This window comes from Arachis hypogaea, chromosome 14 (assembly GCF_003086295.3).
Source record: "Arachis hypogaea cultivar Tifrunner chromosome 14, arahy.Tifrunner.gnm2.J5K5, whole genome shotgun sequence".
Lineage (NCBI taxonomy): Eukaryota > Viridiplantae > Streptophyta > Magnoliopsida > Fabales > Fabaceae > Arachis > Arachis hypogaea.
The window spans coordinates 118129254-118154273 of record NC_092049.1 but is presented as its reverse complement, the minus strand read 5'-3'; positions in this window follow the sequence as shown (position 1 = coordinate 118154273).

Below are 25020 nucleotides of genomic sequence, written 5' to 3'. Positions count from 1 at the left end.
ACTAATAATTCAACATTTCACTAGGGTTTGAGATACCTTACCTTATCCAAAGACCAAGGAGGCAAGATTAATCTTCTCCTTCAAGAGAGTTGTGTGCTATAACATCAAAGAGCCGAAAATCTCAACACTTTTGCCCATAAAACTCGAAAATAAGGCTTGAAATTCGAAGAGCAAACTGTGGCTTACCTCAAAATTAATTTTATGGGTTTTGTAGAGCTCTTCACGGTGAACGCGTGGCCACAAACGGTTGTCGGTGATTTCAGGTTGAGAGAGAGAGGGTTCCTGTGACGCGTTGGGTTATGGTTTTGCGTATTTGAGGTACGGCGCTTTTCCAAAAAACTATGTTTTATATATTGGAATTATTACATATGGATACTGATGTGAGACAATGTGTATTTGGTGATTGTATCAGTCTTATGTATTGTTTGATTGTCTTGAATGATTATGAATATTTGTTTGACTGGATTGTTGTGCGGCTTTGTGAAATGGAATGCTTTTGAAGTTGATTCTTTTAAAGATTTGAGATCGAGTTTAATCTGTTGGAAATTGATTTGAGTTGAGTTTATTTTCTTGATAATGTGAAAAATAGAATACACTTTTGGAATCAGCCTGGTTTGATTTAGTTGATTTGGTATTGATAAATGAATTGTTGCTGAGCCGTTTCTTTAATGTTTTGGAAATGAGTTTAATCGGTTGATAATGACTTGATTTTAAATAGTTTCCTTGAGATATGAAAATGAGTTGGCCATTGGATTTGGCTTCCTTTTGAGCTGATTTTTGGAATTGGACCGTTGAAAAGGATTGTGGAATGGTTTAGTTGGGACCCAAACCGGGTGGCGAAGTCCAAGTTTTAAGGGAGGTGCTGCCGAAATTTCTATAAAATTCGAGTCCTTATTTGAAATGTTATTTGGAAAAATTATGAGTTTAATGCCTTTACAAATCTACTTGGAGGATTGTAAATCTGAGGCCTTTTATTATTTTTACTTGGATCAATTATGAGAACGATGAAGCTACGCTTTGAAAAGAATTATCAAAAAGAAAATTATGATTTCTACTTATTTCCTAAGAAGGATAGTATGTGTTGGGTGCAAGTCATTCGAAAGAGAATTATGCTTTAAGGCTGTTTTAAAAGGTGAAACAGGTTTATGCTCTCCTTCATTTAACTTAAAGATTTTCACTTGGAGGGGTTTTCATGACTTCAAAAGAATTTGGGTTTTGATTGATAAACCTCATTTTTATGACGTTTCAAATAAGCTTCAGAGTATCCTTTGAACTCTAGTTTAACAAAACAAAAATGATTCTCTTAGCAGTTTGGTGCGCTTTAGATTTAATCATGGAATTGAAGCTGGTTTTATTTAAGTAAAGGAAATGGCTTTGAAAGGAGTAATTGATTACATGACTCGGTTTGGCTTAGATCCTATTTTTATTACTCAAACTCAGGAAGCCAATGTTTTAATGATTTTAACTAAATTTGAGGAAAAGAGTTATGTTATTCTCCCATAAGGACTTGAGACTTTGGCGAGGGACTTTTGTTATAAAATCCCGTTGTTGGATGCATGATTTTGATTATTTCAAAATAAATCCTTAACTTTCCATGATTTTGGAAGTTTTGGAAAGAGAATGCCAATGGTGGCTTTGTTTTAAAAAGGGAAATCAACTTTAAGAAAAAATGGCTTATGAGCCTGAGATGATTTGAGGAATGGGAACTTTAAAGTCAAGGCTGAAAAGAATTGATTTTGATTTCAAAGTAAAGTGAATTGAAAAAAACAAAAAGTGATTTATGCCTTGAATGTTGATTTTATGAATTTGATGATGTTGGATGATGGAAGTGTTATTTTGTTATGAGCCAGAATAGCTGTGTATGATAATGATTTATGGCTGATTGTTGAATGTGTCATGAGCCGGATGGCTGACTATGAATCATGAATTTAAGTCAAATGGGTGAGATAAATGTTGATTTATGGCTGAGGATAAATGCATATATGCTGAGATATTGATATTGTGATTGTTGCACTTCCAATTATCTGAGATACGAATTTCTCTGGGTAGAAGCAGTGGCTAGCCACCACGTGCTCCAGGTTGAGATTCGATACTCTGCTGACCCTATGTTGTAAGTGTGGCCGGGCACTGTGAAAGTCCCGGATGAGCTTGCTCCCGTGAATATACACTAGTGAAGGTGTTGGATATGAATTATGAATTATGAATTTTATTGAGTATAACTCGAGTTGGAGATGCACGATAGAGGGATAGTCCAACGGTTAGCTACCAGGACTTGTCGGGCTGGCTTTATAACTGACATATGAGACTCATCAGCCACTAGGACAGGCATGCATCATATGCATCTATGTGACATTGTTTGGGTGTGCATATTGTACTTGGTTTGCCTTTGTGATTACTTGTGATTAACTGCTAATTGTTCTACTTGCTGTAACTGTTTGTCTATGCTTGAACTTTCCTAATTGTGCTTCTTACTGAGACTTTGTTGGACCGTGATGGTTGGTTGATGTTTGGATTGTTTGGGCCTAGAGCCATGATTGATCATGAGGTGGGCCGGAGGCCATGTCTGGTTGATGTTATTGGTTTGGAAAAGTATGAAAAGCTAATTTGGTTCAGCATAGATGGATCTTTTGAAAAACATTTGAATTTTTAAGAAATGAACAGTTCCTCTTTTTCTGAAAAGATTTCAAATTCTTCTTTTATTGTAAACCGTTGTTTTGAAAAGCGGCATAAGACGGGTATTAATCACTGGAACGGTTTTACTTTCACGTATCCTATTATAGTAATTCCCAAAAACCCTCTACTGAGAATCCTTTCGAGGATGATGTTCTCACTCCCTACAATTTTTCCCCTTTCAGGATATGGACGTGGAAGTCACGAAGAGCTTATCTAGTTGTTGTAGTGATGTTTTGTATTACTTTAGTTATTGTTTATTGTTCCCTCGCCTTTATCTTTATACTTTCTGTAAGAGGGATAGGAATTGTGTTGATTAATGCTTGTAATATTATTTAATATATATACATATATATATATATATATATGTACTCTTTGTGAGCTTTGTAAGTTGTACGGTATGTATGGATGTATGTTACCTAACAAAAGTATTTTGGGAGCGATATTGCAGTTTAAAATTTTAAACAGGCTCATATTTTAGTATTAAATAGTATAAGAGTCATCATAATGTCCGAGCTATCAGAGTCGCGCAGCCAAAAGCATGAGCTTTGATAGTTAGGGTGTTACATTTTCTATTTTTCTTCTACCTTTACAATCTGGAATCATTCATAGTTCACTTTTCTCTTCTACCTTCATATTATTGTTGTTGTTTCTCAATAAATACTCAATGATATGATCCATCCCTATTCATAAAGAAGTCCGGCAAGCTTCAGCTCTATATGAGGAAATTCAAATTTATTAGCCTTATTAGCTTCTCTAATAAGCACCCAACCCCAATTTGGTTCAACAAAATATTATCTTAATTTGGAATATGAAAGCTAATCAAACTTAATTAAGCATAAAGCAGAGTTTGTTACACACAGAAAGCATATATATAAGAGGAAATAGGAAATGTAAAAGCATATATACTCCTACTACTACATGTGGACAGTATCCTTAATGTGAAACAGATGAAAACACATAATCGGTAGCATTCTTAATTAAGTGATTTCCATAAAGAAATTAAAATTTCACTAATTAATCAAGATCCATATTATGTATAGTTATGAGTAGTAAAATTAAGTAAAGGTGATATTGGATTAGAGAGAGGGAGAATGAAGAGGTACGAACTATGGATCGCTGGAATATTCAAAGAGCTTACCTTTGGTAGAGAAGACGATGAGTGCAACTTCGGCATCGCATAGCACTGAGATTTCGTTTGCTTTCTTCAGCAAACCAGATCTTCTCTTTGAAAATATGACTTGCATATTAATCTTGTTCTCGATCCTCTTTAACTGCACTCTTCCCCTTCCATCGATCTGATTTCCCTCTCTCTTGTAAAACCCGGTTAATTAACGGCTAATTAACCCATAAATGAGAATTTATTCTAGAAAGCCCAAAATGTGATTTTTATGGCTAAATGTGATAGAGGAGATTGAGACGATAATTTCGGTACCAATTTTATAGAATTCGGACCAAGATTAGACCGAACAGGCCAAACCGGGCCAATCGGACCCAAAGTGGGCCCTTGGCCCAACATAACTAAACCAAAACCCTAGTTTTTAGCACTCTCTCTCCTCATTACACACACACATGCGCTGAAATGGAGGCCATGGGGGAAGAATACTCTCTCAAACTTCTATCTCTCACTTGATCTTCAAACCACCATAACCTTTGATCTAGAGCTCCGATTGCCACACCGTTTACGGCCACGCGTTCACCACGAAGAGCTTTACAAAACTCATACAATTAATCTTGAGGTAAGCCACGTTTTGCTCTTCGAATTTCTAGCCTTGTTTTCGAGTTTCATGAGCAAAAATGTTGAGATTTTGGGCTCTTTGATGTTATAGGACCCAACTCTCTTGAAGGAGAAGGTTAATCTTGTCTCTTTGGACCTTGGGTGTGGTAAGATTCTCAATCCTAGTGTAATTTATGGGTTTTATGATGTTTGGGTTTTGAGATGTTGTGTATGGGTATGATGATTGTGGCTTAGGTTGTGTATGTGTGAATATTGGAGCTTGATTGGTGATTTTGGAAAGCTTAAAAAGGGATTTGGTGGTGAAAAATCTGTTCTTGGAGGTGTTGAGGCCTTGAGAGCTTGAGGAAAAGTGGTTTGGAAGTGCTCAGGTTGAGCTTGGAAAATCGGCTAAGGTATGGTTTCGGTTTCCCATATCTAATTTGTAATGTGGTAGGAAATACTTAGGCTAGAGGCCCTAAGATAGGCATTGAATTGTTGATGTTGTTAAATGGTTGATATATATGATGTGGTCATAAATGTGATGATGATTATTTATGCCTTAATGTAATGTATGAGAAATATGCATGTTGTGATATATGCTTGATGGTTGATTATGGTTGAATTGTGGGTGGAACCATGTTAATGGTGAGTATGATATTGATTGTGTACAATGATGATTTATTGGAATTGGTGTTGTTAAAAATTGGCATGAGGAAGAGTATATAATATGTCAATGTGTTTGAGTTTGAGCCACTTGGGTGAAGTGGGTTAAAATGATGGGATAGTGATTTTGTAAATTGTGGTAATGTGTCAATGTGTGAGTTGAGGAGGCTTGATGTTGAATTTGATATATTTTGATTGATTTCAAAGAAAAGGGATGAAATTGGCATGTTTTGATTGATTTTGAAAAGAGTTGAAAATGGCTTGTTTTGAAAATGGCACTTTGTGGTTTTTATGAAAAACATGGTTTTTGGGCATATTTTGACGGGACATAACTTAGACTACGGATCTCTGTTTTGTGCCAAATCTGTTTAGAAATGAAATTGGATCCGGGATGTCCATGCCGTTCGAAAAACGGGTGAAAAACGATTTAAAATGAGAAAGTTATGTCCGTTGGAAGATCGGGGGTTGAATCTGTGAATTCTGCAGCTTTTAACTTAGAAAATTTTTAGCAGAATGACCCCCCGCGCGTAGGCACACTTGGTGCGTACGCGCCGTTCTTCTCGAAAACGCCATCCACGCGTGCGCGTGATGTGCGCGGGTGCGCCGAATGTGCTGCACCCAATGCCCAGCCATTTTCCAGAGAGTTGTGCCCGAACTGTGCCAGTTTTGTGCCTAGGGCACGAGAGCATCCACGCATACGCATGGTTGACGCGTGCGCGTCGATTGGATAATTTTCAATCTATGCGTTAGCGTGCATGACGCATATGCGTCGATGAATTTTTGTGCCCATCCACGCGTGCGCGTGGAGTGCGCGTACGCGGGGTTCTGTTTTCATCCCAAAGTTGACTATTGAGTTTTAAAAGCCAAATCTCATACTTCTAAGCCTCCGATCTCACCACTTATGTCTTAAATCATTATGATATGCCTAGCAATTAGAAAAGGAGCTAGGAGATGTGGTAACTTGCGAGTGAAGCAAGGGAAAAATGAATGATCAATGAGGATCAAAGATGATTATGTGAGAGGCGGAGGATGGCGGTGGAAGTGCTTGGTATGCCATGGGCCGAAAGGCCATAATTGTTAATGAAATGGCTGGTTATGGATTTAACCGTGAGCCAGATGGCTGGATTATTGCCGTGTTACGGCGGAGCCATGATTATGGCTAAGAATAAATGCATATATATATGCTGTTGAATGAATTGTGAATGTTGCACTTTCATTATCGGAGATGAGAGTTTCCCTGGGAGAAAGCAGTGGCTAGCCACCACGTGCTCCAGGTTGAGACTTGAAGCTCTTTTGACCCTATGTCGTCAGGGTGGCCGGGCACTGTGAAAGCCTCGGATGAGCTCACCCCCATAAATATTCACCAGTGAGGGTGATGGATATGGATCATGATTATGATCAAGTTTATATTGAGTATAACTCGAGTTGGGGAGACACGAGAGAGGGACAGTCCAATGGTTAGCTACCAGGACTTGTCGGGTTGGCTCTATAACCGACAGATGATATCATCAGCCACTAGGGACAGGCATTCATCATATACATACTATATGGATTGTTTGAGATTGCCTATTTGACTGCATATTACTTGCTAATTGTCTAAATGCCTTAATTGTTCCTATTTGTATATTCCTTGTTTGATATAACTGTATTTGCTACATTATACTCTTGCTGGTTGTTGGGAGGTATGAAGGAATTGGAAAGGGAAGTATTAGTTAGACTGAAGAATCTTTAATCAGTCGCCACATATGGTTTAGCTTATTTATAAGCTTTGATATTATCTGGAGGAAGTTCTAGGATTGCCTTTGGCTTTCCTCTATTATTATGTATTATATATGTGGAAGCTGTTACCATGCTGGGGACCTCTGGTTCTCACCCATGCGGATTTTGTGGTTTTCAGATGCAGGACGTGAGGTTTCTCGCTGAGGCCTGCTGGAGACTTCTGGATTAGCGAAGATCCTTTGTTTTTGGGGACTATGTTTTGGTTTATATGTTTTGCTTAGATACTTTTATCTCCATTAAATAATACAAACTGCGATGACTCCTCTTATGGGAGATTTTGGAGAATAGGTTTCTGTTTTTGTGTCCCTTTGGGTTTCCTTTGGGGTTTTCCTTATTCTATTATATGTATATATTGCTATGCTCAGACCGGTTATCTTTGCAGCCGGATTTTGAGTCTTGATATTCCTGTTTTTGACACTCCTTTGTATATATATAATCTCGCGTTGGTTATCCCTGTTCGTTACGTTATCGATCGGAGTGTTACGCTTTCGAGTTGCGATTTTTGTTTACCCCTTTTTCTACAAAGGCTCCTAGTTATAATCAATCATTCATACTACTATACGTACTAAATTTTTATTTTTGAGGTCGTAATACCTTGCCATCTCTGAATTATGACTTAAGCATAAGACTCTGTATGGTAGGGTGTTACATCTCTCACTGTACCTACCTATGTATACACATACACATGCACTACCTAGCTATCTTCCTTTCCTTAATTGTATACGCACGAAGAAGTAGTGAAGAGAGAGAGAGAGAGAGAGAGAGAGAGGGAGGGAGGGGGATATATAGAGAGAGAGAGACCGTTGCTGTTGTTGTTACCGGAGGAGAAGTTACCGCAGGAGGCGATGCTGAGAAAAGAACGACGCGATGCGAGCAACGGCAGATCTGGACGAGGATACGACGATTTGCAACAATGGCAGAACGAGCAGAGGAAGTACATGCCGATGGGCAGACGGCGATAAAGACTCGAAGAGGAGAGATGGCACCGACGAGAACGGCGCCAACCAGGACTCAACAGAAAGTGACTTCTCTCTCCACTACGCCGAAGAGCGCGGCGGTGAAAGGGACGTTGTGTGAGGGGATAGCTTAGTGTTAGGGTTGAGAAGTGATGAATTTTTTTAATTTATTTTGAAATTTAGTTTATTCTTATTATTTAAAACAATGACTGATTTAGCAACTGATTTAGCCACTAACTATTTTATGAACATATTTTTAAGTCGGTTGCTAATTCGGTCGCTAAATTATTAAATAGCAACCAATTTAGTTACCGAATGCTTTAAAACCAGCATTTTATAGTTGGTCACTAAATCGGTTGCTATCTTAACACTTAGCAACCGATATAGCAACTAACTTCTTAGCGACCAATTTAGTGACCAACCAACATTAAGCTTGTTTTTATATTGGTCGCAAAATCGGTTGCTAACTTAAAAATAGCGACCGCTTTTGCCATCAACATACCCTAAAAGCTTGTTTTTTGTTTTGGTTGCTAATTCGGTTGCTAAGTTAAAAAAAATAGCAACCGATTTCAGCAACCGACTAGATTGGCTTTGTCATCGGTAGCTAAATCGGTCACTAATTTTTATTTTCGCGACCAATTTAGCAACCAAGAGTGGGGGTCACTAAATCGGTCGCTAATCGAAATTTAGCGACCGATTTAGCAACCGATTTTGTTTTAAATCCTAAAAAAATTTGATTGGTCGCAAAATCGGTTACTAATAGTGACCAATTTTGTTGGTCGCTAAAATCGGCCACTACTTTAAAACTTTCTTGTAGTGCTAGTTGGTCTAAAGAGATCAAGATGCAACAATTCTAATGGCTTTTTAGTTGAGACTTCTTCTTTGGGTTTGAAAGAAGTTTTTGTTTGTTTACCCATTTGACAAGCATCACAAGTGATGTCGTTGTCAAACTTAATGTTAGGGAGACTTCTAACTAAGTTTCTTTTAACAAGTTTAGAGATTTGGAATATATTAGCATGTCCTAATCTTCTGATTCTATTGAAAAAAAAAAGTTATATTTTAATCTTAAGATCATCTAGAGTAAGACCACAGACATTGTCACATCTCTTTGCAATAAACAAAACAATCCCTATTATTTCATCTAACTCTACAATCTAACTTCCTAAAAGTTACAACATAATCTATATCACACAATTGACTTATGCTTATGAGATTATGCTTTAACCTACCTACTAAGAAAATATTATCTATGCAAGTTAACACATCTTTGCCAACCTTACTAATGGCAATTATTTTACCTTTACCATAATCACTGAAAGTCACAAATTTTTCATCATACTTGTTTAGTTTGATGAAGAAGGTAGAGTTTCCGGTCATATGTCTTGAACATCCACTATCAAGATACCACAAGTAATTATTCCTTTTAGATGTAAGGCAAATCTGTATATTCTTCAACTAACCTTAGGTATCCAAATCCATTTGGATCCTCTTATGTGAAATCTTTTTGATTGTCCAAAAGTATTATAATTATGAACAACTTTAATTTATATAACTTATTATCACCAAAAGATTTTAAAAAAATAAAGTATTGTTGAGGAGAATGACCGTCTCTATTACATTTATAGCAATGGTTCCTATTTGTTGAATTTTGAGGCTTGCTAAAAATGTTTTGTTTAACATTCTTGAAAAACGAAGTTTCATATTTTTCAAATTTTTTTTTAAAAAACAGTTTTGCATTTCTCTTTGAATCCAAATTCAAAATTTTCAAAACTTAATCTTTAACAAGTAAGTAATTTGTCTAGATTTTGTGAACCTTGGACAAATATTGATAGATCTTCATTAAGGCTTTTAATTTTCTCAAACAATCTCTCATTTTCAACAACTAGATCAATTGAGGTTGATATCGAATGCTTGAGTTTGAATTTGTTTAATTCAGCTCTTAAAGCTTCATTTTCTTCTTTCAAAGAGGTTTCATTATAAGCTTTAGTAGCCTTCAATTTTTCTAATGAAAATTCATTTTCTATTCTCAATGCCTCATTTTTTTTCTTACATTTAGCATTTTTATTAAACGGTTTCTTTGAATTCACAGTTAAATAATCAATAATAGTATGCAATTCATTAATGGATAAATTAAAAAAATCAACCTCATATATGTCTTCGTGATCAGTCATCAAACACATTTGATATTCATGATCTGAATCTTCTTCATCTTTAGAATCAAAATCATTCTCCAAATTTTCCCAAGTTGCCATCATCACCTTCTTTTTATCCTTACTTAATTTTTTGTCTTTCTTTATTTGAGGATAGTTAGATTTGAAGTGACCAGACTCCTTGTAATGGTGACAAATAAACTTGAATTGATCTTTTTTGAAATCTTTAGATGAAGTAGTCCATTTGCCTTTACTTTTGTATCTTATTTATCTCCTTAATCTTCCTGTAAAGAATACCATTTCATCATGTGATATGCTGTCATCAGATTCTTCTTCTTTGACTATCAATCTTGACTTTAATGTTACACTTTTCTTTTTATCATCTCTGTCTTAAGACATGTGGGTAGGTTCATAGGCCAGTAGCTTGCCTCTTAGCTCATCATAGTATTTTTTTATCAAATTATTCCTCTCGAAAATGGCTGTGCCTTCCTCACTAGAGTTTCTTCGGAATAGATCTTTTTCATAGCGTCCATCAATGCTTTCATCCTCCTTCTTGAAGAACATCTCGTACTCCTTCATCAGCATGTCTATTCTTATCTCTTTTACTTGTTTTGTTCCTTCATGGAAGAGTTGTAGCTTGTCCCAGATTTTTTTAGCAATTTTGCATCCGAAAATTTTTCTGAACTCTTCAAAACTGATAGCAATGCATTAGCGTGATTGCATTGCCATTGAGTTCAACTTTCTTCTTTTCATTCTCTGTCTACTCGTTATCTTCCTTTGGCACCACTTCTCCATCAGCATTTCGCTTTGTCAGAACATCAGGTCCGTTGATAATAATCTTCCAAATGTTATAGTCGATTGACTGCATAAAGATCCACATTCTCTCCTTCCAGTATGAGTAGTTACTGCCATTGAAATAGGAAGGTCTGTTGTTAGACTGACTTTCAGTGAGTGTGTAAGCCATAATATTTGTCCCCATGTTGTTGGCCATAGATCTTTGCTCTAAATTGTAAAGCTTGACTCCTTGAGACTGGGCTCTTGATACTAATTGATAATTGATAGTTTTGTGCCTAGGGCACGAGAGCATCCACGCGTACGCGTGGTTGACGCGTGCGCGTCGATTGGATAATTTTCAATTCATGCGTTAGCGTGCATGACGCATATGCGTCGATGAATTTTTGTGGCCATCCACGCGTGCGCGTGGAGTGCGCGTACGCGGGGCTCTGTTTTCATTCCAATGTTGACTATTGAGTTTTAAAAGCCAAATCTCATACTTCTAAGCCTCCGATCTCACCACTTATGTCTTAAATCATTATGATATGCCTACCAATTAGAAAAGGAGCTAGGGGATGTGGTAACTTGCGAGTGAAGCAAGGAAAAAATGAATGATCAATGAGGATCAAAGCTGATTATGTGAGAGGCGGAGGATGGCGGTGGAAGTGCTTGGTATGCCATGGGCCGAAAGGCCGTAATTGTTAATGAAATGGCTGGTTATTGATTTAACCGTGAGCCAGATGGCTGGATTATTTCCGTGTTACGGCGGAGCCATAATTATGGCTAAGAATAAATGTGTATATATATGCTGTTGAATGAATTGTGAATGTTGCACTTTCATTATCGGAGATGAGAGTTTCCCTGGGAGAAAGCAGTGGCTAGCCACCACGTGCTCCAGGTTGAGACTTGAAGCTCTTTTGACCCTATGTCGTCAGGGTGGCCGGGCACTGTGAAAGCCTCGGATGAGCTCACCCCCATAAATATTCACCAGTGAGGGTGATGGATATGGATCATGATTATGATCAAGTTTATATTGAGTATAACTCGAGTTGGGGAGACACGAGAGAGGGACAGTCCAATGGTTAGCTACCAGGACTTGTCGGGTTGGCTCTATAACCGACAGATGATATCATCAGCCACTAGGGACAGGCATTCATCATATACATACTATATGAATTGTTTGAGATTGCCTATTTGACTGCATATTACTTGCTAATTGTCTAAATGCCTTAATTGTTCCTATTTGTATATTCCTTGTTTGATATAACTGTATTTGCTACATTATACTCCTGCTGGTAGTTGGGAGGTATGAAGGAATTGGAAAGGGAAGTATTAGTTAGACTGAAGAATCTTTAGTTAGTCGCCACATATGGTTTAGCTTGTTTATAAGCATTGATATTATCTGGAGGAAGTTCTAGGATTGCCTTTGGCTTTCCTCTATTATTATGTATTATATATGTGGAAGCTGTTACCATGCTGGGGACCTCTGGTTCTCACCCATGCGGATTTTGTGGTTTTCAGATGCAGGACGTGAGGTTTCTCGCTGAGGCCTGCTGGAGACTTCTGGATTAGCGAAGATCCTTTGTTTTTGGGGACTATGTTTTGGTTTATATGTTTTGCTTAGATACTTTAATCTCTATTAAATAATACAAACTGCGATGACTCCTCTTATGGGAGATTTTGGAGAATAGGTTTCTGTTTTTGTGTCCCTTTGGGTTTTCTTTGGGGTTTTCCTTATTCTATTATATGTATATATTGCTATGCTCAGACCGGTTATCTTTGCAGCCGGATTTTGAGTCTTGATATTCCTATTTTTGACACTCCTTTGTATATATATAATCTCGCGTTTGTTATCCCTGTTCGTTACGTTATCGATCGGAGTGTTGCGCTTTCGAGTTGCGATTTTTGTTTACCCCTTTTTTCTACAAAGGCTCCTAGTTATAATCAATCATTCATACTACTATACATACTAAATTTTTATTTTTGAGGTCGTAATACCTTACCATCTCTGAATTATGACTTAAGTATAAGACTCTGTATGGTAGGGTGTTACATCTCTCACTGTACCTACCTATGTATACACATACGCATGCACTACCTAGCTATCTTCCTTTCCTTAATTGTATACGCACGAAGAAGTAGTGAAGAGAGAGAGAAAGAGAGAGAGAGAGAGAGGGAGGGAGGGGGATATATATATATATATATATATATATATAGAGAGAGAGAGAGAGACCGTTGCTGTTGTTGTTACCGGAGGAGAAGTTACCGCAGGAGGCGATGCTGAGAAAAGAACGACGCGATGCGAGCAACGGCAGATCTGGACGAGGATACGACGATTTGCAACAATGGCAGAACGAGCAGAGGAAGTACATGCCGATGGGCAGACGGCGATAAAGACTCGAAGAGGAGAGATGGCACCGACGAGAACGGCGCCAACCAGGACTCAACAGAAAGTGACTTCTCTCTCCACTACGCCGGAGAGCGCGGCGGTGAAAGGGACGCTGTGTGAGGGGATAGCTTAGGGTTAGGGTTGAGAAGTGATGAATTTTTTTAATTTATTTTGAAATTTAGTTTATTCTTATTATTTAAAACAATGACTGATTTAGCAACTGATTTAGCCACTAACTATTTTATGAACATATTTTTAAGTCGGTTGCTAATTCGGTCGCTAAATTATTAAATAGCAACCAATTTAGTGACCAAATGCTTTAAAACCAGCATTTTATAGTTGGTCACTAAATCGGTTGCTATCTTAACACTTAGCAACCGATATAGCAACTAACTTCTTAGCGACCAATTTAGTGACCAACCAACATTAAGCTTGTTTTTATATTGGTCGCAAAATCGGTTGCTAACTTAAAAATAGCGATCGATTTTGCCATCAACATACCCTAAAAGCTTGTTTTTTGTTTTGGTTGCTAATTCGGTTGCTAAGTTAAAAAAAATAGCAACCGATTTCAGCAACCGACTAGATTGACTTTGTCATCGGTAGCTAAATCGGTCACTAATTTTTATTTTCGCGACCAATTTAGCAACCAAGAGTGGGGGTCACTAAATCGGTCGCTAATCGAAATTTAGCGACTGATTTAGCAACCAATTTTGTTTTAAATCCTAAAAAAATTTGATTGGTCGCAAAATCGGTTACTAATAGTGACCAATTTTGTTGGTCGCTAAAATCGGCCACTACTTTAAAACTTTCTTGTAGTGCTAGTTGGTCTAAAGAGATCAAGATGCAACAATTCTAATGGCTTTTTAGTTGAGACTTCTTCTTTGGGTTTGAAAGAAGTTTTTGTTTGTTTACCCATTTGACAAGTATCACAAGTGATGTCGTTGTCAAACTTAATGATAGGGAGACTTCTAACTAAGTTTCTTTTAACAAGTTTAGAGATTTGGAATATACTAGCATGTCCTAATCTTCTGATTCTATTGAAAAAAAATAAGTTATATTTTAATCTTAAGATCATCTAGAGTAAGACCACAGACATTGTCACATCTCTTTGCAATAAACAAAACAATCCCTATTATTTCATCTAACTCTACAATCTAACTTCCTAAAAGTTACAACATAATCTATATCACACAATTGACTTATGCTTATGAGATTATGCTTTAACCAACCTACTAAGAAAATATTATCTATGCAAGTTAACACATCTTTGCCAACCTTACTAATGGCAATTATTTTACCTTTACCATAATCACTGAAAGTCATAAATTTTTCATCATACTTGTTTAGTTTGATGAAGAAGGTAGAGTTTCCGGTCATATGTCTTGAACATCCACTATCAAGATACCACAAGTAATTATTCCTTTTAGATGTAAAGCAAATCTGTATATTCTTCAACTAACCTTAGGTATCCAAATCCATTTGGATCCTCTTATGTGAAATCTTTTTGATTGTCCAAAAGCATTATAATTATGAACAACTTTAATTTATATAACTTATTATCACCAAAAGATTTTAAAAAAATAAAGTATTGTTGAGGAGAATGACCGTCTCTATTACATTTATAGCAATGGTTCCTATTTGTTGAATTTTGAGGCTTGCTAAAAATGTTTTGTTTAACATTCTTGAAAAACGAAGTTTCATACTTTTCAAATTTTTTTTTAAAAAACAGTTTTGCTTTTCTCTTTGAATCCAAATTCAAATTTTTCAAAACTTAATCTTTAACAAGTAAGTAATTTGTCTAGATTTTGTGAACCTTGGACAAATATTTCTAGATCTTCATTAAGGCTTTTAATTTTCTCAAACAATCTCTCATTTTCAACAACTAGATCAATTGAGGTTGATATCGAATGCTTGAGTTTGAATTTGTTTAATTCAGCTCTTAAAGCTTCATTTTCTTCTTTCAAAGAGTTTTCATTATAAGCTTTAGTAGCCTTCAATTTTTCTAATGAAAATTCATTTTCTATTCTCAATGCCTCATTTTTTTTCTTACATTTAGCATTTTTATTAAACGGTTTCTTTGAATTCACAGTTAAATAATCAATAATAGTATGCAATTCATTAATGGATAAATTAAAAAAATCAACCTCATATATGTCTTCGTGATCAGTCATCAAACACATTTGATATTCATGATCTGAATCTTCTTCATCTTTAGAATCAAAATCATTCTCCAAATTTTCCCAAGTTGCCCTCATCATCTTCTTTTTATCCTTACTTAATTTTTGTCTTTCTTTATTTGAGGATAGTTAGATTTGAAGTGACCAGACTCCTTGTAATGGTGACAAATAAACTTGAATTGATCTTTTTTGAAATCTTTAGATGAAGTAGTCCATTTGCCTTTACTTTTGTATCTTATTTATCTCCTTAATCTTCCTGTAAAGAATACCATTTCATCATGTGATATGCTGTCATCAGATTCTTCTTCTTTGACTATCAATCTTGACTTTAATGTTACACTTTTCTTTTTATCATCTCTGTCTTAAGACATGTGGGTAGGTTCATAGGCCAGTAGCTTGCCTCTTAGCTCATCATAGTATTTTTTTATCAAATTATTCCTCTCGAAAATGGCTGTGCCTTCCTCACTAGAGTTTCTTCGGAATAGATCTTTTTCATAGCGTCCATCAATGCTTTCATCCTCCTTCTTGAAGAACATCTCGTACTCCTTCATCAGCATGTCTATTCTTATCTCTTTTACTTGTTTTGTTCCTTCATGGAAGAGTTGTAGCTTGTCCCAGATTTTTTTAGCAATTTTGCATCCGAAAATTTTTCTGAACTCTTCAAAACTGATAGCAATGCATTAGCGTGATTGCATTGCCATTGAGTTCAACTTTCTTCTTTTCATTCTCTGTCTACTCGTTATCTTTCTTTGGCACCACTTCTCCATCAGCATTTCGCTTTGTCAGAACATCAGGTCCGTTGATAATAATCTTCCAAATGTTATAGTCGATTGACTGCATAAAGATCCACATTCTCTCCTTCCAGTATGAGTAGTTACTGCCATTGAAATAGGAAGGTCTGTTGTTAGACTGACTTTCAGTGAGTGTGTAAGCCATAATATTTGTCCCCATGTTGTTGGCCATAGATCTTTGCTCTAAATTGTAAAGCTTGACTCCTTGAGACTGGGCTCTTGATACTAATTGATAATTTTAAATAGCCTAGAGAAGGGGGTTGAATTTAAGATCGTTTTTTATGCTTTTAAACTTGAGTGCCAAAATAGATTTTGTTGAAATTGGTACTATTGTGTTTGCGAATTGGATTATGCAGGAGACAATTTAATTTTGTCTGATAACGAGTAAAACAAAAACAGATAAGAAAAGAGAAAAGAACACAACCATGTATCCTGGTTCAACCACTTTATGCAGTGTGGCCTACATCCAATCTCCACCACAACCATAGTAAAATTTTAACTATAATCAAACTAATTACATGCACTAATATTAATAAATTACAATCTAATTCATTTAGAATCAAACACTATGCTTCTAACCCAAGTTTAGTAGCCATCAAGTGCTATCCCAACTTGGCAAATGGAAACTCAATCTGGTTCAACACCCACCAAATGTTCTCCCAACTTGGTAAAGGAGAACCCAACAAGTTCAACTGTCACAAAGTGCTATCCTAACTTGGTAAGAAGAATTAATCCTAATTCAATCAAAATCAAATATACAGAAAAGCAATTTTGGCTTTTTGATCTATGTCTTTTACCTTTTTTTCACTCATGACTTTTTTACTTTTTACCTCACTATTATTTTTCTATTTCTCAATATAAAAAAATAGACATAAGAAAAATCATAATAATGAAATATAAAATGAAGCTCAAAAGATAAAAAAAAATAATTCTGTAGCATGTATGAGATGATATTTTAAATTTTTGCTCTATTTTTCTTACCTAAATTTCTGGTTAATTATCTCTTATTTATGGGATAATGCCTCTAAAACTTGAGCTAGTGGGTAGAGTCAATTTTTAAACATTGGGCCAAATGAGTTTTTCTTTTTCTCTTGAGAAATTAAAACAAAAAATCAAGGTAGAACAGCAAAGTAGAGTGACACAAAGAGACAAAAAAATGGACAATAATATGTACTATTGATGCAATATTTGGCTCCAAATTTTATTTTCAGCTTTTGATATGAATTAGAAAAAATAATCTCCATTTTCTTCTTCATACTCAAATTGTAGTTGTTGAAAAGAGATAGCTTCACTTAATTTTTTGACTTGTACAAAAATAAATTTTTAATAATAATTTTTTTTTTCTAAACAACTTTAATACTTAGATTTGATTTGATTCCATTGATTTAACTTTATCTCCATTATTTTACTTTTTCTACAATGCTTGTTTGGTGAATAATTTTGGTTCTATCAAAAAGTGAACTAATTTTTCTTTAATTTACTTTTCCGTTTTTTTGGGTAAAACTCCAGCAGTAGCTCTAAAATCTTTTTCACTTCAGCTTGGACCAAATTTTCTGAGCTAACTTCTTTGTTAGTCTTAGTTAGAGATCAGCAACGTTAGCTCAAAAATATAATGAATTTGGTTTTTGTTCATCTTTTTATGTGTATCTTAGTTTTAGACTTGCATTAATAACTTACACATTAAAACATATTTAAATTATTAACCCAATATAATGTTTGTCATCATATTAATATATATCAAAACCAATTCTAACTAATGTTATTCATTTTATTTGAGTAGTTAAAGTTAGTAATAGTTAAAGTTAATTAATGGTCTATTATACTTTATTTTTTATGTTTATGTATTAGTACATGAAAAAATTCATCAATTACATGTCAGCTTATCCAAAAAAAATGCATATCTATTACAAAAATATTAATCATCTGAAAAGATGAATTTTATGGATAATTTTGTAAAATAATAAAATTCTCAATATTAAAAATAATTAATATTTGATTTCGATAGCTGTTGCGTTATTAACTAGAAAAAAAAACAAATATTAACAAAATGATGTAGGAGAAAAAAATATCCGCGAATTAAATAATATTTAATATAATTTATAATTATGATTTGTAAATGTTGCTCTTTATTGTTTTTCTAAATAGAAATATTTGGTAACAATAAAAAATTAGTTAAAAATAATTAAATTTATCTTATTTAATATTCGTTAATTTTTATTAATTATTATTAGAATTAATAAATATTAAATAAAATATATTTTTTTAATTTTTTTATATTTAAAATTTAAATAAATACTAAAAAATAAAAAGAAAAATCGATTCAAAAAATAAAAAATATTTTTTAAGTAAAAGTATAACCTTACTTATGTTAAAGTTTTTTTTTTTTGTTCTTTAACATTACAATTTTTTAAATTACTCATCACTCCCCCATTAATTACATTATTGTTATATTTACTCATCAGTGATAGTTACAAAAGCGAAGGAAAGAGATCCCGAGATGATGGTGTTCGGTTCTGCGGTTATCAGACGGTTCGGGTAGAATATGTGGAATTGGGAACGCTTTGATCACAATCGTGCTTGGATCCAGTCTACCGGGCAGCCGAGCTCTCGTTGTGGAAGGAGGCGATGTCACCTGCAAAGACACTCCGACGCTCTAGTCAGTTAGTGTGCAGGTGAGAAATGGGTTAGGTAGAATGTGTGACGTACCTTGGGGGAGGGGTAGGACCCTCCCCTTATATACTATGTCAGATGTGGGTCCCACAAGGACAGAACCCACCTTCTTCGAAGCTTCCCTGTACAGCTGTGGTGGCCAGCTGTCCCGGACGCGTGTGCGGGTCGGATATGGGCGCATCGTCCGACCGTTCAGGTCGGGTGGTAGGTGGGTCGGGTCGGCCCAAGTCCCCTTTCGGGCCAGGCCGTAACAGTGCCCCCAACGCGCCAGCAATAGTCGCGTGGGCTGTTGGTGGCGTGTTATTTCTGTCTCCATGTGTTCTCGCTAGGTCAGCCGCCCGTGGGGGGGACGTGCCTTTTGTGCGCGTGCCTGTTTGTTGCTGGGGCTGTCATTTATCGCCTCGTTATTCGCATCGAGCATTAAATGCTCATAATGGGTTTAAAATCCTTCGTGGAAAGACTAATATGCCCCTCGACTTTCGCGCTCCTTTTGGTGGTGGTTTTAAACAGTTTGTGATGCTTCTGGTGTTCATTTGGTGTTTATCCCTTCGTTTTCGATTCAATCATTCCCATCTTCTTCTCCCTCTGCAGTTCCAGAGCGTTGGAGTGTCTTTCTTCCGGATTTTTGCTATCAGGACAGGTAATTTCTTTTGCCTTCTTTTTGCTTCTGCCATTACTTCCTTTTTGTGCATGCCGTATGTTTATCTTGCATGATGGCTGATCTTAGGTCCTAAGTAGGTGTGTTAGGGGGGGTTTCCATTCTAGAGTAACTTTGTTTGGGTCTTATCATTTTTAACCGTGTTTAGCCTTAGTTGCGGAATAGACTGAGTGTAGCTTCTGTATTCACTCTGAGCAGCCGACCTCTTAGACTGACTGGATGGTCCCCCCGTGTAGGTATGGCTCGCACCGCCTCCCGGGCTTCCCCTTCTCCCGCGGCGTACGACCCCTACGCCTGGGTTGTTTCTGATGTAAGGGACTCCCCCAATCAAATGGGCGAAGAGGAGCTCACCGAGTTCCATCAAAACGAGTATCTATGCGGAGGAACCGACGAGGAGTCCAACTACGACGTCTTCGTCCCGGCTCCTCACGAGCGCTTGTACGAGCTCAACTTCCATGCTCCCCGAGTTACCGATTGGATTTGGTTCTATAAATCCATGTTTACTCAAGTGGGGGTTCGTATTCCATTTTTCGCTTTCCAAATGGCGCTTCTGGGCCGGGTTTCCGTGGCACCGTCACAGCTGCATCTGAACAGTTGGGCTTCAATCTGCTGTTTCGAGATAGTTTGTGAATATCTCGAGCTGCCGGTGTCCGTAGATGTTTTTCTTTTCTTTTTCAACCTTACAAACCCTTCGAAGGAAGGGAAACATAAGAAGGGGTTCATGTCCTTCCGGTCTGTCCAGGGTCAGAGAATTTTTGGTTTGTTTGAGGACTTTTATCACGGATTCAAAGATAAATATTTCAAGGTCCGCCCTGTCAAAGGTCGTCATCCTTTTTGGTTGTCGTTGGAGGGGGCACGCCTCATCCCGACCTATTGGAGCTTCGGGGCGGGGTCCAATGCCTTCGTTAAAGTATCCTACAAGGGCATGTCTGCGGTGGATAGGAAGATTACTGATGTGTTACTGGCAATCTTCGGGAGGAATCACGTGAATCCTCACCTCCTCATGGGTGACCGGGAAGCCGGTCGGAGCTATATTTGTGAGAACTCTTTACTTGCTTTGTCTTTAGTTTCTTACTTTTCCCATTATTTCATTGTGACTAAAGGATTTTCTTTTCTTGTTACAGTGGGAATGTCTGCCGAGATAACGGGTCTCCCTAACTTGTTCCAAACCTTCTTATGTGCAAGTGACGACGAGGCGGGCAATGAGAAGTCGGCTGCTCCCCCGGAGGACAAGAGCAAGGCCACTTCTGAGCAAGGGGCTGTGGCCGATGAGACCGGTACCTCGGCTCAGGGTGCCTTGGCTCAAAGTGACAGGGAAGTGCGCGTTTCCCCCTTCCGCGAAGTGGTCGGCACTGGGGGTTCAACGTCCAACCCCGCTGTCGATGATGAGGTGGAGGAAGTACCCAGCCTCAAAAGGAGGAGGACGTCCAGCAGTCCCGAGGGGGTTCTCACTGTGATGGAGAAAAATTTTGACGCGGGGAATTTTATAGATTCTCAATTGATCCCCGGGACTGAGGAGCACTTCCACGAGTCATCTCTTGCCGGGCAAGCGAGGTGGATGTATCGTACCCTCTTGCGCAGCGCGGTGATAGCTCGGAAAGCCGAGTTCGAGTTGTCTGGGATGGAATCTCTTCGCAGGAGGTTGGAGTCTGCTGGAAAGGCCAATAATGAGCTCAAACGCGAAGTTGAAACTCTCCGGGAGCAGCTGACCCAATCTAATGAGAAGCTTGACGCTGCCGAGAAGAAAGCATCTGCTGCCGATAAGAAGGCCTCTACTGCTGAGAAGAAATTGGAAGAGTCGGACGCCACGGTTTCCCGTCTTGTTGAGCGGGAGATGACTTTAGAGAGTCAGGTTGGCGTGGCCCAAGGGCGGGTGGCCACGTTGGAGAAGGAAAAGCAAGTTGTCGAAGCTGAGCTCGCAGCGTTGAAAACAAAGTATAAAGACGTCGTCAAGCAGGGGAAGGGCGCGATCCTGGCAACCGAGGAGGCCCTTAAAGCTCAGGTCAAAATTGTTGCTCCTGATTTCGACACGTCAGCAATTGGAGTCTTCAAGGTGATCAAGGACGGCAAGATTGTTGACGTTCCTAAAAAATGATTCCTCTTGTTCTGTATGAAACTTTTGGTTGGCCGTTTTGTTTTGGCTTTGGTGAACAGTTGTTTTATTGGGTTGTTTGCCCGTTTTATCATAATTAATACTTTTTTATTCGTCTGGTTGTGTTGTCGTTCATATTCACCGTTATTGGTTTGTAGTTGCCGTTCGTGGAGCCCAGTCGTGGCTTTGTAGTGTAGTCGTTTGCTATTGTGGTGATTGATGGATTACCGGGGTGATCAGTCCCGGGGCCGCGCATCGTTGTCGAGTTGTGAGGAATTCGCTTGTGTAGTGGGTTGTCCAGAAAAAGCGAACAAAACAAAAGAAACAAAATTTGCACAAGTATATCTTATTCGGTAATTGCATAAAAGGCCCGTAGACCATAACGAAAAGTACAATTCCGTGAATTAAATACTTAGCTCGATTGGTCGGCATGTCGCCTCATGTGCTAGGAGTAGAATCTTCCCAAGTTGTTCGCGTTCCACGTTCTTGGGACTTCTTTGCCATCGAGCCTTTCTAACTTGAAAGCGCCTTTACCCATCACTTCTTTGATTCTATAGGGACCTTCCCAGTTTGCCACCAGCTTGCCTACTCCCAGGGTCGGTAAGCCGATGTCGTTACGCCTTAGGACGAGATCGTTCGGTTCAAACTCTCTTTTGAGCACTTTGGTGTTGTAGCGTAGGGCCATTCTTTGCTTCAGCGCTGTTTCCGTCAAGTGGGCCATTTCTCTGGCTTCATCTATCAGGTCCTTCTCCACGGTTTCCCCCACTCCTTTCAAAAGTAGTCGCGGGCTCGGTTCCCCGATTTCCACGGGTATTACCGCATCTAACCCATATGTCAGTCAGAAAGGGGTCTCCTTGGTGGAGGACTGTTCGGTTGTTCGGTAAGACCAGAGGACCGAGGCAAACTCGTCGGCCCAAGCACCTTTTTTATTATCTAGTCGCTTCTTAAGCCCTAACAGGATAATCTTGTTCGCGGACTCCACCTGTCCGTTTGTTTGGAGGTGCTCTACCGAGGAGAACTTCTGTCTTATACCCAGGCCGGTGAGGAACTCTGTGAACTTCTTGTCGGTAAACTGTGTGCCGTTGTCTGAGATAACGATCTCCGGGATCCCGAACCGTGTTATCACCTGCCTCCACATGAATTTCCTGCAATTGGATGAGGATATGCTGGCCAGCGGCTCGGCCTCTATCCATTTGGTGTAGTAGTCAATGGCGACTATAAGGTACTTGACTTGTCCAGGACCAATTGGAAAGGGCCCCAAGAGATCGACTCCCCATTGTGAGAATGGTCGGGAAGACGTTAACAGGCTTAGCTCGGAGGCCGGTGCCCTGTGGAAACTGGCATTTTCTTGACACTTGGCCCATTTTCTGACGAATTCTTTAGAATCTGCCATCATTGATGGCCAATAGTACCCAGCTCGGATTAACTTTCTTGCTAAGGCTTTGCCCCCTATGTGATGTCCGCAGCAATCTTCATGGACTTTCCTGAGGACGTAGTTCGTCTGGTCGGGGTGTAGGCATTTCAGTAGGGGCTGGTTGAGTCCTTTCTTAAATAGCTGTCCCTGGATGATCACGTACTTGGCCGCTTCCCTTCTCAGTTTCGTGGCATCCTTTTCGTCGTCGGGAAGTTTGCCGTTTTCTAAGAAGCTGGTGTTGGGGTCCATCCATGAGGGGCCTAGCCTTGATAGGTGCAGAGTGACCGCCGGCTCCCTCATCATACCTTGGATGAGAGATCGGTTACCTTCTCCCAGTTTGGTGCTGGCCAGTTTTGATAGGAGATCTGCCCGTGTGTTCCTTTCTCTGGGCACGTGGCGGATCATGACCTCTTCAAACTTTTGGCTCAAATCCCTGACCTTTTCCAAGTACTTTTGTAATAATGAGTCTCTGGCTTGATAGCTCCCGTTTACTTGGGAGGTGACGACTTATGAATCGCTGCATATTTTCAATCTCTTTGCTCTGACTTCCGTTGCTAGGGCTAAGCCCCCTATGAGGGCTTCGTATTCTGCTTGGTTGTTCGAGACGGGAAATTCAAACCTGATCGACTGCTCGTATACGACCCCAGCTGGGCTTTCTAGAATGATCCCGGCGCCCCCAGACGTCTGGTTAGAGGCTCCGTCCACGTGGAGCTTCCACCGTGTGCTCGTTTCTTCGGTTGGATCTCCTGTTACTTCTACTAGAAAATCTGCCATTGCTTGCGCCTTGATTGCTTGTCGGGGTTCGTATCGTATGTCGTATTGGAAAAGTTCAATGGACCAAGTCATCATCCTTCCCGCCAAATCGGGTTTTTGAAGTACTTGTCGGATTCCCTGGTCCGTTCTTACGACAACCTGGTGACCTTGGAAGTATTGTTTTAACCTCCGTGAAGAGGTCAAGAGTGCCAGAGCTAGCTTTTCCAGTTTGCTGTACCTTAGTTATGCCCCTTGTAGGGCTCTGCTCACAAAATAGACTGGTTGTTGAGCCCTCCCTTCTTCTCGCACTAGAACCGCAGCCAGGGCTTCTCCTGTTATGGCGAGGTATAGATATAATGGCTCCCCGGCCTTTGGCTTTCCGAGCACAAGGGGTGCCGCCAGGATTTCCTTGAAGTGTCTAAAGGCTTCCTCGCATGCGGGCGTCCATTCGAATGCTATCCCTTTTTTCATGAGGTTAAAGAAGGGCAGGGCTTTTGTTGCCGAAGCTCCGAGAAAACGGGATAACGAGGTCAGTCGCCCTGCCAATCTCTGGACGTCCTTGATACAACCCGGGCTCTTCATCTGGAGTATCGCTTGGCATTTCTCCGGGTTGGCTTCTACCTCTCTTTGGGTTATCATAAATCCTAGTAACTTTCCAGCTTCCATGGCGAAGGCACATTTGAGGGGGTTGAGCCTCATGCCGTGTTGTCGGAGAGACGCGAATACATTTGCCAGGTCATTCAGGAGGTCGTCGGGTCGCGTTGTTTTCGCGAAGATGTCGTCTACATAGACTTCCACTGTCTTGCCTATGAGGTCGTGGAATATCTTGTTCATCAGCCTTTGGTATGTTGCCCCTGCATTTTTTAGGCCGAATGGCATCACCTTATAACAGAAGGTTCCCCCCGGCGTTATAAACACTGTTTTGTCCTCGTCGGGACGGTGCATCGGTATCTGATTGTAGCCGGAGTAGGTGTCCATGAAGCTCAGATAACGGTAGCCCGTCGTAGTGTCGACGAGTGCGTCTATGTTGGGGAGGGGAAACAATCTTTAGGGCATGCCTTGTTAAGGTCGGAGTAGTCTATGCACATTCTCCATTTGCCACTGTGCTTCTTTACTAGAACTACATTCAAGAGCCATGTCGAGTAGTCTAGTTCTCGTATGAAACCTGCTTCTAGGAGGCTGGCCGTCTGCCTGGCCACCTCCTCTGCCCTCTCCCGCGACATCTTTCTCCTCTGTTGGGCTACTGGGCGTGCTTCCGACTTGACGGCCAGGTGGTGTGACATAATTTCGGGGTCTATGCCCGGCATGTCGGCCGGTGTTCATGCAAACAAATCCCCATTGGCCCTGATCATTTCGACCAAGGGCTC